Source organism: Ammospiza nelsoni, chromosome 3 (assembly GCF_027579445.1).
Source record: "Ammospiza nelsoni isolate bAmmNel1 chromosome 3, bAmmNel1.pri, whole genome shotgun sequence".
NCBI classification, from domain to species: Eukaryota; Metazoa; Chordata; class Aves; order Passeriformes; family Passerellidae; genus Ammospiza; species Ammospiza nelsoni.
Window position 1 is genome coordinate 9,706,802 of NC_080635.1, and position 20,995 is coordinate 9,727,796.

The following is a 20,995-nucleotide window of genomic DNA, read 5'->3' on the forward strand; positions in this document are numbered from 1 at the left end:
CTGTTGTGATAGGAAGGCACTGTTAATGCCACCGAGCATTACAATCAATTCTCGATAGCATCATGTGAACCAAGCTAATAAATTGGGAATTATATGCCTCCTGCACATTACTGCCTGTGTGAGCCAGGATTTGTTTGATAATAGAGTATCAAATAATCCTGCTAGGGAAAAAAAAAAAAAAAAAAAAAAAAACCAAAAAAAACCCCAAAAACCCAAAAAACAAAAACAAACAAAAAAAAAAACCCCAAAACACAAAAAACAAACTAGTCAAAAAAGCTGGAAGTTAGCAAACCAAGAAGAATCCAAACGTAGCACTGAAATTATGGATTGGAATTGTCTGAGGCCAGGCTGGATGAGGCTCTGGGTGACCTGGTGTAAGGGAAAGTGTCCTGGATGATTTTTTAGGTGCCTCCCAACCCAATCCCACCCATCCCCTGATTCTATGATGCCCAGCTTGCCAGCTGTGTGAAACCCAGGGCTCCCACCTGCATGAACAAGGATGCTCCAGCACATCTGCCCAGACCAAAACATTCCAGGGGAGCCAAGAGGAGCCACTGATGATGAGGAGGCTGCTGATGTTTTGGTGGAAAGGTTCCCTCCAACCCCCCCAACACAAGCCAGTGCAGCAGGTCTGGAAAAGGCTGTGAGCCACACATCGCTGGGCTGGAGAAACAGAAGAGGGATTATCCCCAGAAGCTGCACAGGCTCCCAGATAAAGCCCTGGTGCTCTCTGTGGAGGGAGATTTTGCAGCTTTCCTCAGATAGACTGAGACCAGGGATGAGGGCTGGCATAAACCTCATCATCTGCTAAAGGAGAAATTGGAGAAATCACTCAAACAAGGCAGCGATTCAACTGGGACTGAGTTCTGGTGAGACAGCTCAGGGAAATTTAGGTTACAGTGATGGAGAGGAGGAGAAGATTAAAACTCAGGGCTGAGTGAGTAATGCACAACAAATGCATCCAAATGAGCCTCATCCATCGAGGCCCTTCCAGGACTGCCATCACCTCACAATCTTTAATACACTTTGCTATTTCTGTTTTCCACTTGGGGAATGGAAACACGGGGAGATTAAACACCTTCCTCAAGGTGACCCCAAATATCTGCTCCAGAACAGGAGAATTTCAGGTCTCAGCATAGCCAGAGGAGAGAGAATTTCAGGTCTTGGCATAGGCATTGCTCCCTCCTGCCTGTGAAGAGCAGGTACCTCTGGGGGACACATTGGCTCCTCAGATGTTCCCTCCAGCTGGAAGATCCCTGGTCTGGGACTCAACACCAAGAGCCTGTCAGTGCCTTCCCCAGGCTCCTCCTCTCTGCTCAGCCACAGAATCCTGCTGGAGGCACCAGGAGTTCTCTGGGGGGCACTAGGAGGTTGACACATCCATGCTGGCATGTTTGGCACTTTTTTAGTGACTTCAGCAGGAGGTGGGGAGGGCAGAGCTGCCTGCAGTAGTGACACTGTGGAGACTCTGCTGTGGGAGGGGAGGAAATACTGGGGGACCTGCCTGACAACTTGGTTTGCAATGAAGCCATTTGAATTCCATGGATCTTGTCACTGCAGAGTTGAATTCTCTTCTCTTGGGACCTGTGTGGTTGAAGGAAGCTTCTGGGGAGTCTCTTCCTTGTGTCTTCCGAGCTTCAGTTGGCAAAAATTTGTGAATAAGCTCCTGTGGTTATTTAATTTTAATAGAATTTGCCTAGAGCTACTGGGAATTGCTCTGCTACTCCTTCCACTGCTAGCAGAAGGTCTATTAGTACCCAAGAGTTTATCATGGAAAAATCCTTCACTGATGTCAGACAGGGAAAAAATTCATTTTGGACTCACGGCTGCAGTGCAGCTTGTCCCCAGTGCTCACACCATGTCCCAGCAGAAACCAACAGCTCTCCTGGCCTGCCAGCAAGGTGTGCAACAACAAATGGAGTGTCCAGGCAGCACAGACTGCAGCCAGACAGGGAAATGGTCCAACAATTTCACCACAGTCTGTGACGGTGTTCACAGGGGTTCTTAAATGAGGGAAGAGATGAGGATCTGACTCCATATTTCAGAAAGCTTGATTTATTATTTTATGATATATATCACATTAAAACTATACTAAAAGAATAGAAGAAAGGATTTCATCAGAAGGCTAGCTAAGAATAGAATAGGAAGGAATGATAACAAAGGTTTGTGGCTCAGCTCTCTCTCTGAGCAGCTGACTGTGATTGGCCATTAATTGGAAACAACCCTATGAGACCAATCACAGCCTCACCTGTTGCATCCCACAGCAGCAGATAATCAATGTTTGCATTTTGTTCCTGAGGCCTCCCAGCTTCTCAGGAGGAAAAATCCTAAGGAAAGGATTTTTCATGAAAAGATGTCTGCGACAACAGTCCCCCTCCTCCTCCTCCTCTGTGCTGGGGCCACTCCTGTTTGTGGCTGCCCATTGGCCCAGCCCCAAGAAGGATGAGTTGGTCAGAGCCAAAGAAGGTGCTTTCCAGGCAGAAGGTGCCTTTTCAGCCTTTCTGCACAGCACTGGCTGCAGAAGGCAGCCTGAGCCCAGTCCTGGTGAGCAGGCTGCTGCTGGGCCTGGTGCAGCCAGGGTCAGCTCAGTGCATCCAGAGCAGCGAGCCCTGCTCTCAGGAGATGCCTGCAGGCTCTTGCTTTCAACCAGGTGGGAGTGATAAAATGTGCTCTTTAATCTCATGGCCCCAGGTCTTGCAAGAGGTGAGGACAATCTTTATTTTATATTTAATCTAAAAATAAAATTCAACAACCCACACCCCTGGACTGCTGTATCACCTTGGATGTAATAAACTGCATTTTGAAGAAATCCCTGGAGTCCCATACCCCTCATTCCAGCTCTTACAGCTCCTCACTGCTGATACATTGCATGGGGCTCCCCTAAACCCCAGGCACAGGGATCCCACAAATCCCCCTGCACGGGGATCCCACAAATCCCCAGGCACAGGGATCCCACAAATCCCAGGCACAGGGATCCCACAATTCCCCTGCACAGTGATCCCACAAATCCCAGACACAGGGATCCCACAACTCCCCCTGCTCAGGGATCCCACACATCCCCCTGCACACAGATCCCACAATTCCCACTGCACAGGGATCCCACGAATCCCCCTGCACAGGGATCCCACAAATCCCCGGGCACAGGGATCCCACAAATCCCCCTGCACAGGGATCCCACAAATCCCCAGGCACAGGGATCCCGCAAATCCCAGGGTACAGGTATCCCACAAATCCCAGGCACAGGGATCCTACAAATCCCAGGCACAGGGATCCTACAAATCCCCCTGCACAGGGATCCCATAAATCCCAGGCACAGGGATCCCACAAATCCCCAGGCACAGGGATCCCACAAATCCCAGGGCACAGGGATCCCATAAATCCCAGGCACAGGGATCCCACAATTCCCCCTGCACAGGGATCCCACAAATCCCCAGGCACAGGGATCCCACAAATCCCAGGGCACAGGGATCCCATAAATCCCAGGCACAGGGATCCCACAATTCCTCTGCACAGTGATCTCACAAATCCTCCTGCCCACCCCAGCCAAGGAGCTGATGGATGTGGGCATGATTTCCGTGCCTAATTAGCTCTGCCTTTATTTGCTGTGCTCACAAGGCAGGATGTTTCCCCACAAACTCTGTGCCCTGAGCCTGTTTGATTATCTGCAGGAAGGGAAACATTCAGCTGAACCACCAGAATTCAATAACTATTAAAGGATTTGAAATGTTGTCTCCCCACACCCCCCAACTAAAGACATCCCACGAACAGCAGGAAATTCTGAATTCTGTGGTAGTTATTAAATTTTTTCTCTCACTGCTTTGGTTTTTGGGGTTTTTTCCACCTGAGGAAAAATTAGGGATGCAGAGCCTGGAATTTTTCATAGTCCAACTTCTTTCCTCTATGTCAAACTTTGTAAAAGGGTCAAAGTGGAGATGTACAATCCCTTTGGCAAGAGTTCTGCCCACACACCACCATTCCTAGAGAATTATTCAGCTCAGAGAAATGAAGGTAAAAACTTTGCTGTTTGCAGCAGCTCCCTGAAAATAGGAATAATAAAAATTGAGTGCCGAATTGCAGGAAGCTCGTGTGGCATTTTGGGGAGAACCCTGGAGCATCCGTGTGTGTGAGCACCATCTGTTGGCTGCATTGCTGCTCACAGGCTGCAGGCTGCAGCCCGTGGGATGGACAGCCCCAGCTTTAGGGAGCATTTTCTGGACAAGCAGCAAGGCAAATGGCAGCAGGAATCACCAAATAATCCAGCACAAAATCACCCATCTTCCAGAAATGTCTCTACCTGAGCCCACCATCCTGATACCCCCTAGAGCAGCCTGACAAATGCTACAGCTAAGCATGCTGCATCATTCCCTTTTCCTAAACAAATAGAATATTTTGGCCTCAGCAGCTAAGAAAATTCATTCACCCAAGGTTTTGGGAACATTCAGGCTACTACTCCTGTCCAGTCATTTTAAGAACAAAAGGGCTAAAATATCTGCAGCAATTTACAGTCTGGCTTTCCAATTAAGGATTTGATGAGGGTTTATGCCTTTAGAGTGACAATATTTGTCAGGCCATTTGTTCAGTGCATTGTCTGCATGTGCAGCTACACAAGAATTGGTTTAATTAAGGTTAATTGGTGCATAATTAGAGCCACTGCCAACACAAAGGAATGGCTGCAGACCAGGGAGAGAGTGAATTTCTATCCAGCTCCAAATGACAATTGCTCTGTAAAGGGGACATTACAGTTGGGTGGTAAAAACCTAAACTGCTTCCAATTGTAGCTCAAATTTTTGTAAAGCCACATTGCCTGACTGCCTGGCAGGGCTGTCCCCAGGGCACAGAGCCCTGTCCCACTCTTAAAAATGGCACATTTTTGATGGGACAAGGTGTTTGTGCTGATGAGTCTTTGCAGCTGGATGTTCTCATTTTCCAGCACTGGGGAACCATGCAGCATGCAACTCTGGGAGGAAAAACTACACAAAAAGGGTAGGAGGGGAGATGCTTTGAAAAGCTGTGATTTATTGCACTGTGACAGTGTTCACAGGGGCTCTTGGATGAGATAAGAGACATAGATCTGACTCCATGTTTCAGAAGGCTTGATTTATTATTTTATGATATATATTACATTAAAACTATACTAAAAGAATAAAATTCACGAAGGCCTTCATGCAGGAGTAGGACAAACATCCAGGTGGACCCTTGCTCCCCTTCTTTCCACCTGGCTTTTCTCTCTTTCTTTTTATTGGTATTTAATGTGCTCTGTTGACCCAAACTCCATCCCAAGCATTTTTCTTAGCAAAGGTTTTTGCTGTCAGGCTCAGGTTTACAGCTGAACAAGCAAGCCCTGGTGGACTGGGAGGTGTATTTGTTGACCCAGAGCATCCTCTTTAAATGTTGATGTATTGGTCATCCTGTTCAGTGATTGCAGTCAATGATACACTCCCAGTGAATTTCTAAATATGGCAGCGCAGGAAACTGCTCAGCTCCAATTATTATCTTACACAGCCTTGCTTCAGCTAATAATATATTTATTAATTATTAATTATATAATATAATTAATAATTATAATATATTCTGAATAATATTAATAATATTCTGACTATCTTCTCTAAAATAGTTTGAACAAGACTGATTTGGGGATCAGAAGCCACTCATTATGCATTTATTATTTGCTTGTTAGAGTAGCCTCACTGAGGTATCAATCCAGCCAGTTATGCAAGGAATTAGGTGCCCATTAGCTGCTTTTACTCTTTTGATGTGATGAACTTTGTTTTCTCATTAATAAGCCTGTTGAAACAAAATGCACAATATATGGAAAGATTTTATGGCTTGAATAATGAAACACGTGCTAGGCCATAACTCAGGGGCCAACTAAAAGTCATTTGCCTATTAAAAAGAAATTGTGCTGCAGGTTATTCAGTCACAGTATGTGGGAGAGGAAGAGAAAATGGGAGCAGCAAAAAGAAACAAGTGAAAAAAGGGAATGTTTCAAGACACAGCTGAGTAGGTTGGTGCTGGCTCTTGGCTTTAGCCAAAGTGTGAAGAGTATTTTTTAAGTGCAGGGGTCAAAAACTAAAAAAAAAAAACCCCTAAAAATATTCTCCAACCACCAACCAGAAAGAGCCATGACTGTAACTATGGTACCAATAATTACATTGGTGCCATCAAAAGGTTTAAATGTAATGTAAAAAATAGTAATGTTCTCCAGAAAAGGGTGGATAGGACAGGATTGGGATTAGGATTAGGATAGGATAGAATTAGGACAGGACAGGATAGGATTAGGATAGGATAGGATTAGGACAGGACAGGATTAGGACAGGACAGGATAGGATAGGATTAGGATTAGGATTAGGATTAGGATTAGGATTAGGATTAGGATTAGGATAGGATTAGGATAGGATAGGATTATGATAGGATAGGATCTGGGTCAGATTTGGCAGCTGATTCCTTTTCAGCACAAAGCAAACGTGTCCATGATGCAGCAATTTTCCCTGGATTGTTCTATAATGTGCACAGCAGGGATTTTTTTCCCCTGTGCATCTTGATTTGGTGTTTGGGGATTTTGCTGTTTGTTGCTTAGCTACTGGATGCTGCCACAGCCGAACAGCACTGCTGGGAGAGCTGACAAGAAGGAATTGCTTCTTCAGGGGGAGGAAAAGGGACAGGGATTATCTACCTGCTGGTACAAAGCAGGGGTGGGAAGGATGTGTGAAAGTCAAGGCAGGGTGTTGCAGGTACTTCACTGCCTTCAATTTAATTTTAAAAAATAGTAAAAAAATTGGGGCACTATGGGAAAAAATATTGAAAAATACTGATAAACAAGAGCACAAAACTGCTGCAGAATCTGAACATATTTCTCATGAAGTCAACACTGTTGGAGCCAGAAGAGACCCTGTCCCTGGTGGTACCATTACCATTAATGGTGCTGCATGGGCTCTGTACCTGTAGGCAAAGTTGCTTCTGTGCAATTTGCACTTCTCTCCATATTAATTAAGTAACTGGGGGTTGGAATTATTTTTATTGCTAATTACATTGATTTTATGGACTTCTGGTTTGCTCCAATAAGCATTTAAGAAGAGAGAAATTTTGTAGAACACAAACTAATATGGAGAATTAAACAAACATCTTAGAGTGATAGAAGAGGTCTTAGCTACAGTTTTGAAGGGAATTGCATTGTTTTGCTGGATGAAATCTCCCTTTTGTGCAGGTCTGTTACTTCAGGATGGTACCAAAAGCACTGTCATCAGCAAAGGAGTGCTGACCCCTGGAATCACACCTGGGTTATCCAAGATGTGGCACCAAGAGAGGCAGCAGGTAGCAATGCCAGGGCAGGGCTCAGTGATGTGCTTGCTCCTGTGGCTGGGAAGTGAGGATATGTTTGAAAATCTCTGCAAAAATACGAGTTTCATCCCCTCTCTGCTTCTTCTCTCTCCTGCAGACCAGGCTCCTTCTGCGCCTCACACACAGACAGAGTGGGAAACTAAAGGGATTGAACTTCTTCAGGCTCTCAGTGTTCTCAAAACCAAAGCCAGAAAAGCTGTTCCAATGACTGCTTTGCAAATGCTCTGTACATGGCACACACACATTCTGATACCTCCCAAACAGCAGCTTTGTTTAATCCAACTGCTATATGGATTAATAGATGGTATATGGATTAATAGATGGTATATGGATTAATAGATGGTATATGGATTAAATATGGGCATACAAAAATTCATTTGCATAAAACTTATGGTGTACAAAGCTCACCATTTTCAAACAGCACCCAAACCTTGTTTTTTCCTGTATTTATTTACTTGTCTCTGTATTGTCTGAGTTTCCTAAGGAGAAACATCCAGTGTGCTTTTTTAGTGGTGAGTACACACCTGCCCAAAGAGAAAAGCACTGTCACAGACCCCCACCTCCTTCTGCATGCACAGTTTTGCTTCCCTGAGTTGGTTTAGAAGAGGCTGAGCTTCTGCACCATGCAGAGAACCACCACAGGAATGGCCACACACCTTTGGATCTGGAGCTGCAGCCAAATACAGCTCCAGGTGTGTGGATTCCACACTTTCCTGGTTTTCCCTCCATCAGCCCCCTCCACCCTGAGATTAAAGCCATGCTTATGACATGACAGAAGCTCTCCTCTGCTTTTTGTGGGCATATGCTCACCCTTCATTTAACTCTTCAAAGTCTCATTGCCCAAGGGAGGAGGAGACCAATCTTCCTGCACGTGGGTGGGACGGGCCAATTTCAAGGTCTGTGTTTACAGACAGAGGTGGGGTCATTTTGTTTCTAGTGCATTGATGATGCAGGAAAAACCTTTTCATTGATCTCAGGGGAATTTACTGGTGGGCAATGCTTCTGCCTGTGTGATCAGAAGGTGCTTTGCACACACAGAATCCAACTGATGCCATGGAACTGCTTCTCACTGCCTTTGGTGTGGCTGGGACAGTCCTCCAGTGACCCTGAGGGGCAGATTGTCACAGACATCTTTTCATGAAAATCCTTACCTTAGGATTTTTCCTCCTGAGAAGCTGGGAGGCCTCAGGAACAAAATGTAAACATTGATTATCTGCTGCTGTGGAATGCAACAGGTGCATCTGTGATTGGCCCATGTTGGATGTTTGTAATTAATGGACAATCATAGCCCAGCTGGCTCAGACAGAGAGCCTGAGACAAAGCCTTGGTTATCATTCTTTGCTATTTTGTTCTTAGCTGGCCTTCTGAGGAAATCCTTTCTTCTATTGTTTTAGTATAGTTTTAATGTAATATATACGATAAAATAATAAATCAATCCTTCTGAAACGCGGAGTCAGATCCTCGTCTCTTCCCTCATCCTGGGACCCCTGTGAACACTGTCACAGCAGATGATGCACTGGAATACTGTGTGCCATTGGCTGGCTGAAAACTGCAGGGGAGAGCCAGTGACAGATTTCGTTAATTCCTAATTAAGACAGATAAAAGATTCCTTCCCTTGACTAATTTTCTCTCCTGAGCTTGGTCACACTCTCAGAGTGAGCAGGACTCAGAAAGGCAGAGCTGCTGTGCAGAGCATCACCACAGGCTTGGAGCACTACATGCTTTCACCCTTTGGGTTTTGATTTCTATCAGTCATTACTCAGCTGTGATAAATCTGTACAAGAAAAAGACCCTTTTGCTAAAGCTGATAAGATATTAGACTCTCTCCATGTCAAACACAGCAGGCATCAGACCATGGATGAATAGGACTGACTGTAATAAAAAGGTATTTGCCTTAACCAAACTTTCTTCATGGAGAGAAAGATATTCACAAAAAATATGTACCAGATTGCTCCAAGTAACCATAACGCTGCATGGCTGGCAACCACTTATCTGCACAGCTTATCCTCACACTGTTTTCATTACTCTGGCTGGGTAGGCAAGAAATACCAAGAGACAAAATGTTCCCTGGGAGAAACTGAGGGTCCTAACCCATATGCCAGTAGCAATCATAGAGATGTAAGGCTGGCTGCCATTTGCTAAATGCTGATGCTTTTTCAGGGTTGCTGGTTTGGCTACTTTGAAATTTAAAAATTAAAAAAAAAATTCATATATATATTTATATACTATATATAAATTTTACATAAATATATATTTTTATATAATATATATACGTATATATTTCTATAATATATATAAATGTTATATATAATATATAAAAATATATTTTTATATACTTCATATATAAATATATAATATATATATAAAATATATATTATGTATTTATATATATAACATGACTTTTGAAATATAAATATATATATATTTATAAACTGTGTTGAAAAGTTTAGAAAATAAAGTATTTCTTTTAAGAGCTTTTTGAACACTCCAAAAACCAGTGTTTAAGTGCTTGGGGGTTTCTCCCTGCACTTTGTGTTTCTCTGCACTTATGCCTACCTGGAAAAGTTAGTTGAGACAGGTGTTTTGTTTTTTTTTTTCCTGAAAAAAATAATTAAAGAATAAAGGGGTTGAAATTATATTCTTCCAGTGGTCTACATGTGCATATTTTTCATTATATTGAAAACCAATAAGTATGAAGTTATTTTTAATGTCTTCCAGAATAAATCCATTTCCAGAAGCTTGGCTGGCAAAAGCTGAGAAGTCAATTTGCAGCTAAAACCTTTCACTCACTCACTCACTCACTTTCATTCCACTTTGAGGACTGCAGGACAAATTCAAATTGCCTGATGTGTGAGCCTTTTTTCGGTGTTGCTTGTCATTACCCACTACAGAGTGCAGGAGGCCCGTGACTGAGGCTGCCTTTTCCCCTTCCTGACTGTATTATGGTGTCACTCAGCCTCACAGCAGGGACACAAAACTCTCTTCTTTTGAATTACTGGCATGTCAGTAACTCACTTACCACATGCTGCTTCCTGAAGGAAAAATACCCTCCAAAGCCCATCAAAGGCACATTTGCTTTGATTTGGACAACGTTTCCAAACCCTTATTTCAGTGACAGATGAAGTCATTTGTTCAATGACCTCTGACATGAGCATTAATACCTCAGCCCTTGCTTTCTAAATGCTTGTTCACTCACTTTGCCACCAATGTTGGTGACTGTATCCAAATATCTGAATATCCAAATGTCCGGGTATACGGGTATCCGAATATCCAAATATCCAGATAAAAATTTAAATATCCAAATGCCTGAGAGGGCATCTGAGCCACGTAGCACTGCTTTTCCGACTTCCCTGGCTTGAAATGGTTCCTTTAAAAAACATCTTTCCACATCTTTCCAGGCTTATCCATTTCAGAAAATCCTGGTCAGGTTTGATCTGACTGGGAAACAGCTGGAGGGAGGATGGGAAGTCACACAAAACAAAGTGTGCTCAGAGTGCATTTTGCCCATCATGGGGCTGAAACCATGTCTGTAAATCACAGGCACTTTTAATAAGCTCTTGAAAAGTTAATCCTCCTGAAGGGAGCTGCTTCTCCCACATCAAAACAGCAATGTTTTGTCATCTTTTCTCTTTGCCAAGGTAGAAAGGAGAAGGACAATGCTCCCCTCTCCCCACATGTGCCAAGGAAGCTCTGCATCTCTTCCCATCAACAGCCATGCTGAGATCCACTGGCTGGAAAAACTGCTCCACTCCTCCTTCTCTCACTTTCCTCCAGAGAGCCATTGTTGAAAATATTTTGCTTTTGATGTATCTGCATGGATTAGAGGCAGAGAAGCTGCTGCCCACAGGGGTGTACACACAGAGCTTCCCCGTTAACCATTCACCCCGTGTCTGTTCCAGAGCCACAAAGCTCTGCAGTCCAGGGATGAGCTCTGGGTGAGCAGTTCAAACAAATCCCAGATCTCCAGGCTGAACTCAGTCAAAGTGCTCAGTTCATCTTCCTTATCAAAAGCATACATAATTATGGAGATGAAGCCCCCCAGGCAAGGTCTGGAGTCCTCCAGGGCAGCCAGAGGAATTTCCTTGGTTCCAACCGTACCCCAAATCCAGTTCTGTGCTAGATTTTGAGGGGTTTTTTTGCAATAAACATGATATTAGATTTTCTCATCTCAAGGCTAGAAATCCCACAGAACAGCCAAACCAGGAAACCCCCAATCTTGCCTTTCATTTACTGGCCAAAGTATTGTCTGGATAAGATCTGAGCTTCCAAAACCAAAAGGCAAAACCTTCCACAGAAAAAGCTTGGCAGCCTCTGCTTGCAGCCAGGTGTCACAAACATCTTTTCATAAAAAAAATCCTTTCCTTAGGATTTTTCCTCCTGAGAAGCTGACAGGCCTCAGGAACAAAATGTAAACATTGATTATCTGCTGCTGTGGAATGCAACAGGTGCATCTGTGATTGGCCCATGTTGGATGTTTGTAATTAATGGCCAGTCACAGCCCAGCTGGCTCGGACAGAGAGTCTGAGACACAAAGCTTTGCTATCATTCTACTCTATTCTATTCTTAGCTTAGCTAGCCTTCTGATGACACCTTTTCTTCTCTTCTTTTAGTACAGTTTCAATGCAATATATATCATAAAATAATAAATCAGCCTTCTGAAATATAGAGTCAACATTCTTGTCTCTTCGCTCATCCAAAACCCCTGTGAACACAGTCACAGCCAGGTACTGACCTCAGCCAGCTGTGACTGGAACTGCTGCAGAGCTTTTCCCACCAGGATTTCTAATTAAAATGGAAAGAACAAGAGGACTAGTTCAGCAAAAGCAGAAAATCTTGGACAAACACTTATTACAGACAAGAGATGCCAAGCACTTGTTTGTGCCCCTTGCTCCCTGGACTTCTGAGCTTGCCATGCTGCTGGAGAGCTGCCCCAGCCTGTGGGGCTGATGTTGGCTTGGAAGCTAGCCTGTGAAATCTCTGTGCCTCAGTTTCCCTACCTGTGGAAAAGAGGCAATGATTCTCCTGTAAGGGCTGTGAAGAACCAACAGGAAAAAAGAAAACATACCCAGCTCCAGTAACATCACTCAAGCAGAATTCCTGCTGTGCCTGTTCAGCAATCTTGCCCTGGCTGGGCTCATCCTCAAATGAGGGGAGCCTAAGGAAGGCAGGCAGCTGCTGCTCCTGAGGCTGTGTTCGCTCCTCAGAACCAAACACAAATGTGAGAGCTGCCCTGTCACAGACATCTTTTATGAAAAATCCCTTTCCTTAGGATTTTTCCTCCTGGGAATCTGAGAGGCCTCAGGAACAAAATGTAAACATTGATTATCTGCTGCTGTGGAATGCAACAGGTGCATCTGTGATTGGTCTGGTGTGGTTGTTCACAATTAATGGCCAATCACAGCCCAACTGGCTTAGACATAGGGCCTAAGCCACAAACCTTTGTTATCATTCTTTCTGATTCTATTCTTAGCTTTGCTAGCCTTCCAATGAAACCTTTTCTTCTATTCTTTTAGTATAGTTTAAATATAATATATACATAATAAAATAATAAATCAAACCTTCTGAAATATGGAGTCAGATGCTCATCTCTTCCCTCATCTGAAAACCCCTGTGAACACAGTCACACTCCAGTATTTATGCAGTTAATCACTGCCACTTAACATGCCAAAACACTAATTGAACTTTGGGAGCCCCTCTGAAAAGCTTGAGGTGCTGCCTGGCTTGCAGGGACAGCAGAGCATCACTCAGGTCAGCGTTCCCATTCCTCTTTTAATGTGTGGAAGAAAATGACAATGCCTTCTCTAAATGGACCAGATGCATTAGTGCGCTCAGTGTGTGGGGAACAAGAGTGGCTGAAATTGAAGGTGTGTCAGTTTGTTCATCACAAACTCTATTGTTGGAGCTCTGTTCCTCAGCTGCAAATGGCTGCAGGCTGGAACTTGGCAACATGATCTCTGACAAAAAGTGTGGTTTTATTTTCTGAGCCTTCTTTTTTTAATGCTCATTTCTGCATTACACATAAACAATGGACTGCTGCTAGAGGTGCTTTTGCCACCCTTGTGAAATGCAGGAGAGCTAACAGCCTGTGTTTAAAGGTGAATTTAGTAGTGGCTGACCCCTTGATCATTCTAACACAGCTTTAGGAGTGTGAAAATAGAGCCATGGGCTGAACCTACTGTGCCAAAGGAAAAGAGCAATGAGATCCTCCTCAGTGTGCTCTAGACACACAGTGGCTGCATGTGACATGTTTTTCTCTCTGATTTTTCTGTCTCTGTCAAACTGACAAGCTGTTCTGTGGAAATAAACACACCCAGCACAGCTGTCTGTCTGTCCAGGGCACTGAGCTTCCCAGCAAGATTCTCAGCTATGCTGGTGTGACCATATTCACAGGGGTCTGAGGATGAGGAAAGAGACAAGGATCTGACTCTGTGTTTCAGAAGCCTTGATTTATTATTTTATGATATGTATTACATTAAAGCCATACTAAAAGAATAGAAGAAGGATTCCATCAAAAGGCTAGCTAAGAATAGAATAGCAAAGAATGATAACACAGGTTTGTGGCTCAGCTCTCTGTCCGAGCCAGCTGGGCTGTGATTGGCCATTAATTACAAACATCCAACATGGGCCAATCACAGATGCACCTGTTGCATTCCACAGCAGCAGATAATCAATGTTTACATTTTGTTCCTGAGGCCTCCCAGCTTCTCAGGAGGAAAAATCCTAAGGAAAGGATTTTCCATAAAAGATGTCTGCGACATGCTTGTACCTGCAAAAATTTGGGTTGTGAAATTGTGGGTGGAAGGCAAAAAAAGGAGGTGAAGAAAAAGAGCTAATGGCAGAAAGCACCAAAGCAAATAATGCTCTGGACTTTGTTGTTATTCTTGCCCTAGGTTAGAGCTGTCTTCTAATGGAAAATCTCTCCCTCAAGCCTGGCCCTGAATACCTCCATGCTTTTCTGCATCATATGTCTTTTTCCTCTCCCTGTTACTGTCACAGGGGATTCTTTGATGCTCTTTCTCCTGCAGAGTCTCTTTTCCAAGGGCTGTGGCCATGAACAGCCAGAGAAGCAGGGTTCCCAGGATCCAGGGTAGGTTCTGTGCTTGGGGATAGCTTAGCACAGTGTTTCAAAGGAATAAATCAATTGTCCTGACTAATACATCACACATAAAGCTCTGACAGAAAGTTCAGGTATCAGACTTCAAGCCTGGCAGCAAATGGTTGGGATTTGGTAAAAGGACATATTTTCCTCCAGGATTACCTCAGTGTGTCCAGGCTGGTGAGAAATCTGCAGTCCACTTAAGAAATATGTCATGCTCAAAAGTAAAAAGCAAACATCACAAAAGATAGAGATTTTAGCAGATCTTTGCTTTTCCCAGCGAGTTTCTTTGATGTTGTTCCAGGAGGTGTGGTGGACCATTCTGCCCAAATGTACTTTTGCCAGCACAAGGACACTTTAAAATGTCCTTTTAAATTTAAAACACCTCCATGAGCCCTGGATGAGATCTGGGGGCTGTTCCCTAGCAGGAGATTCAGATTTTTTCTCATGGAAGTTCATTCTGATGTTAAAGCTGAATTGAACCTGGGGATTCTTGAGACCATTGATTGTCGCAGACATCTTTTCATGAAAAATCCTTTCCTTTGGATTTTTCCTCCTGAGAAGCCTCAGGAACAAAATGTAAACATTGATTATCTGCTGCTGTGGAATGCAACAGGTGCATCTGTGATTGGCTCATGTTGGATGTTTGTAATTAATGGCCAATCACAGCCCAGCTGGCTCGGACAAAGTGTTGAGCCACAAACCTTTGTTATCATTCTTTGCTGTTCTATTCTTAGATTAGCTAGCCTTCTAAGATGAAACATTTTCTTCTATTCTTTTAGTACAGTTTTAATGTAATATATATGATAAAATAATAAATCAAGGCTTCTGAAACATGGAGTCAGATCCTTGTCTCTTCCCTCATCCTCAGGCCCCTGTGATCACCATCACAATTGATGTCACCAAAAGTTGCCAAAACAAGAGAAAAACTGGAGGGACCCAGGAGGTGCCCACAAGGACAGCTACAGTGTGGATTTGGGGGCATGAGGAGTGGCATTCCATTCAGGAATGGATCATTCATATCCAATCCCTGGTTCCTGAATGTGGCCAATTCTGATTGTAATGAAAATTATTTTCCTGAGGCAGAAAGAACTCAACTCAATACCAGCTTAATCCAACTCCCAACTGGAAATATTTTGAGGCAATTAGAGAGGCTTTGCTATTTTGCATTTTCTGCTTCAATATGATAAAGCTGTACTGAAGAGAAATGGAACTTTTCAGTCTGAAATTGCATTCATTGGAAAACATTGATTTACTTCAGTTGAAGCCCTGCACAAGCCCACATCAAATCCCTTGGTTAGAAAACTGCACACAATAATTGAAAGGCAGAGTCCCTGCATTCTCAAAATGAAACATCCTGACCTGCTGCTCTGAAACCAATTCCTCTTGAGGTTCACCTTGCTTTCATTTTAGAAGATAAAAAGACCTTTGCCATCTCATTCCCAAATTCCTTACAACTTTGAGTTTCAACCAAAGCAAAAAGCAAAATTTGTGCACTTGTACACTGGCTGCTCTTCTCACCTGTCAGCTTCTCCATTCCACTCCACATCTTATGACACTTCCAGTCTTAATGGTGTCCTGCAGTGATGAGTGCCCCATGAAATGAATCATCACATGTTAAGAAAGGGTTTTCCTCCCTCCCTCCCTCCCAGCTAAGAGCCTGCCTTGAACCTCAAAGCTGATTTCCTTAGCATATTTATTTAAATTGCAAACTTGCAATGATACACACTCATCTCAAAGTTCATAGCAAGCATGTAGGAGCTCAGGCAGGAGCTCAGGCTTATTTGGTTCCATGCGTCTGTGGTTTAGACAGCTGAAAAAAACTGATTATTCTCCATTCCAATAAATTGGAAGGCAAACCTCAGGTCAAACTCAGAGGCTCAGTATGAAGCAGGAGCACATCCAGCTGACCCACAAAAAATCCCTTCTTTGGCCACTGCACTGTGCTGAAATGGGGAAATATTTGCTTGTGAACAGCATCTCAGAAAGAATTATTTTCTAATGTTATCTGCTCTACTTGGGTCTTGTTCTGCTCGTTTCCTTGTGCTGTGCCAATGCCTCTGCTCCACCCAGGTCTGGTTCTGACCAGAGCAGCAGGCATCCTGCGCATCCCTGTGTGCAGAGCTGGATGTGGATGGCAGCAATTTGCTATGGATACCTCCTGCTGCATGGCAGGGATGTTTTCTGCAGAGTGACAGCTGAGTAATCTCTCCCTGCAGGTGCTGCAGATTAAAAAACCTGAAAATCCCCTGTCCCTGAAGGCTGCCAGACAAGCAAACACAAGGAGACAATGATCAGCTGGGACTCCTGAGATAAGCTAAATAATTACCTGGTGGTTATTAACAGCTTATTAACACAAATCTAATGTTATCATCACAGGTGGAATCCTGTGTGAAAGTGTTTGATGAGCAGTGACAAAGTTTTCACTCCCTGCTGCACAGCCTGCAACACCCTTGAGAGAGCAGAGCAGCAAAATCACAAAATTCTTGGCAGGTGGAAAGGTAAAAGATTACTGTGGGTGGCTTATAAAAAGAAAGGAAATGATCCTATAAATGCACAGACATTTGGTTTCAGAAGCCCAGAGTTAAAGATCTTCTCTAGGAAGCCAGAGATAATACTTGTAAGATTTTCTTCTTCATTGAAGGAAATGTATATATACACACCTATACATGTGTGTAGGTTCAGTGTTTTTTCCTTTTGAAGCTGCAAGAATGATTTTCCATCTTCAGTTATTTAGGAATAAATGGTCCCTGTGACTCAGGACAGAAGGACTTTTTGATCAGGACAGTTTTGGAGTTTAACCTGGAAGGAGCAGCAGCCAGAGCTGAGGCTGACCCAGGCCAGCTCCTTCCTCGCTTCCCTGTGTCACAATGACTTCCAGGCACAGGGATGCAAAGCAGTTTTTTGCCTTTTTTTCTTGAGTGCAAATATAATTTAGGCTTTGAAATATCTATTTGAACTATCCCAAGGACAGTTTTAAAGAAAAGACAGAAGACTGCTGATAAATCCATACTGGATAAGGAAGAAAGCAGCAAGGATCTGAGGCCAGGAGCATGCCAGGCAGTGTCACATCCCTGCCACCTTGTGACAAGGCACCACAACTGCAAAGCCCCACAGCCTGCGAGCCCTGGGGCTGTCACATGGAGGGTCCTGGTTCTCTTCCCAAAGGGAAACACAAGGACAGGTGTCCACCCCAAGGGTGCACAGAGAGCCCCAGGCAGGGATGGAGTCACTGGCTGCTCTCTGGGAATGAGATTCTCCCTGCAGGTGGCACTGGCTTGTGCTCTTCCTGAGGGACAGGGACCTCCAAAGCCTGTGACCAGCCTCATTTTGTCAACATCCAGGTGTTGTGTTAGAGCCAGAGGGGCCAAGGCTTTTTAGAACCACAGGATCCTTTAGGTTGGAAATGCCCTAAGGTCATCAAGCCCAAGTGATGAAGAGCACTCTACCTTATCAGAAGGCTAATTAATTACTTCATTATACTATATTACACTATATTACTTTACATCTAAACTGAATCTGCCAAGCACTCAGCTCTGCACACAACTGCTCACACTGCCCAGAATTTCATAACTTTCACCCAACAGTCCCAACACACACACCTGGCCCTGATAGACCAAGGAAACAAAACCTCATCACTTTGGGTAAACAGCCTCCATGTTGCATTCTACTTTGGCACAAACACAGGCACAGCAACTGATAAGAATTGTTTTTCCTTTCTCTGAGGTTCAGAGAATGCAAAACCAAGAAATATTCTTGGGAAGAACTGTGCCTTGCTTTTCTCTGTAAGGAGAAATGTGGGGACAGCTTAGAGACAGCACAATCACAGGTCCTGCTATTCTCAGCTCTGCTGGGGGGGATTCACACCCCATTGACTCCTCCTTTGAGCAGGACGCTTTAAAACCCTGCCAGCAGCAGCCACAAGACACTTCCTCACTTCCTAAACCCTTCCTGCCTTTGTGAGCACCAGCTCAGGGTGCTGTAATCCCAAAAACTCAACCCCCAGCAAAAGGATTCAATGCCACGGCAATTATTAGATTGGAGCCTGATGGCATGGAGCTAAGAATGCCTTCAAAATTATCAAGGGGTTTGCTCGTGGCAAGCAGCAGCCTGTGTGGAAGTGAGAAGGGATTTCTCCTGTCCCACACCATTATGTGCTCTAATGTTTTACAGAATGATGAGCCACAGAATTCTTAAGAGATGGAAAGGATTTTGAAGGCTCCTGCTAGGAGGAAAAGATATCTGCGGGAAAAGGAAATTGTATCCAATTCCTCTGAAAATCCCATAGGAGCAGGCTGCGGGAATGTTTCCGCGTGCGTGGCAGTTTGAGAAAGAAATAAGTGCAAACAGCATAGAAAGAAATTTCTAGATTTTATGGGTTGGGATGAACAGGATCCTTAGGACTTTTCCTTGTGCCAAAGTTTGTGTGGATTCTGCGTGGACATTTGTGGAATGGGGACTGCTCAGCTCAGGTGACAGATCTGGGGGCACAACAAACAACCTGGCTGAGGGGAAGGTGTCCCTGCCCAGGACAGGGGGTGGAACTGTGTTGAAGACATCTTTTATGATAAATCCTTTCCTTAGGATTTTTCCTCCTGAGAAGCTGGGAGGCCTCAGGAACAAAATGTAAACATTGATTATCTGCTGCTGTGGAATGCAACAGGTGCATCTGTGATTGGCCCATGTTGGATGTTTGTAATTAATGGCCAATCACAGCTGGCTCAGACAGAGAGCTGAGCCACAAACCTTTGCTATCATTCTTTCCTATTCTATTCTTAGCTGGCCTTCTGATGAAACCTTTTCTTCTAATCTTTTAGTACAGTTTTAATGTAATATATATGATAAAATAATAAATCAGCCTTCTGAAACATGGAGTCAGACCCTTGTCTCTTCCCTCATCCAAAAACCCCTGTGAACACCATCACAGAACTAGCTCGTTTTCAAGGTCCCTTCCAACCCAAATTCTATGGTCTGATGAAAGAGGAGAGTTGTGAGGAAGAGGAAGGATGAATTCCTTTGGAAGGTTTTTTTTTTCCCTCTCTAGCAGCAGGATTTTGTTGGAAGAATTGTTTTGCTCTTACACTGGCTTTGGCAATGTGTGCACACATTGTTCTTGGGCAGATCACACGGACCTAGAGGGGAAAAGCCTGCCTTAAAAAGCACAAAAGCCCCACAAGTATTTCGCTAACAGGAGTGGATACTCCTCCCCGTGTTTGGGAACCTCCATTAGGGATTTTTCCAGGAGATGGCAGCAGCAGACCTGTTTGTAGTGCAAGGCCAGCCTGCATAAAACCTGGCTGGGCTGTGCCCAAAGCATCGCCCAGGTCTGCTTCTCTCACTCCTGGTACTGAGCCTACCTGGTATCCCAGGGCATGGTTAAACAGAATTATGTAAAATAGAACAAATCAGTGCTGCAGAAAAGTGCACTACACACTCTGGAGCTCACAGTGTGTTTAAAACATACCTGGTGCACTTCAAACAGTTGGAAATTATGGCTCTCCCTGAATAAACATAATGTCTCTCCATATCTTGTAGGAGTTATTTTTCATCATTTTTCCAACAAAATTTTGAGAGCACCATTGTTTTTAATAAATAGCAACATTGCTTTGCCATTTGCAAATTACAATGTGAATGAAACCTGGAAGACATAACACAAGATACACTTACAGCTGGATGTTCAAATCTTTTTCCTCCAAAACTCAATCCATGAGTAGGTTTTCCCTTAAGCTGAAGTACAGGCCAGATTCATAGAATCGTTCAGGTCAGAAAAATCTCTTCAGGCAGTGAAAATGAGCATTTGGGTGAGGTATGAAGCTTGGGGAGCACAGAAGAGGCTGTAAAAGTCAACTGATAGTCTTTGGAAATTAAAACATGGAAATAATTAATTCATAATGAATCCCCTGCAGAAATTACACAAGGGACAGGTTGCAGGCCAAGTGAAACCAATAGACAGTAACTAAACTTGCATTTATCCCTACAAATAGCCAGTACAGAAAAAACAGTATTTTTGTCTCAACATCTCTCTGATAAAGAACTTTTGGCCATAATAGTCACATTTTTGTGACTACTAACTCACTGGAGACTCACTCACAGTAAAATAAAATAAAAAACCCTCTAATTTTAGGTACCAAGTTCTCCTTACCAAAGCAAGTGTTTTACTGCTATGTATTTTGGCATAATGGGTGGCCTATTTTCATTCAGAAAAATAAAACAAGCTTTCCCAGTACAAAAACCCTCTCCAGCAGCAGAGGATATGCTGGCAATAGTGTAATTAGAGAGGTCAGGAATCCAGTAACACCACCAACATTGCTTTATCCTTATCAACTGAAAAAAAAAGTTGAGTAAATGCCTTTAAAAATTAAAGCTGCCAAGGTTAATGCATTGGGGGGGGGGGTAAGCGTGCTGTATTTGTGCAGTAAATTTATTTGCCAGGTACAGCAAGAGCACAGCAAGTCATGAATATTCCTGGAATACAGCAAGAGCACAGCAAAACGTGAACTCATGCTTGGAATTCATGAACATCCAGTTATGGGCAGCTCTAAGCACTAGAGTGAGTTGGGA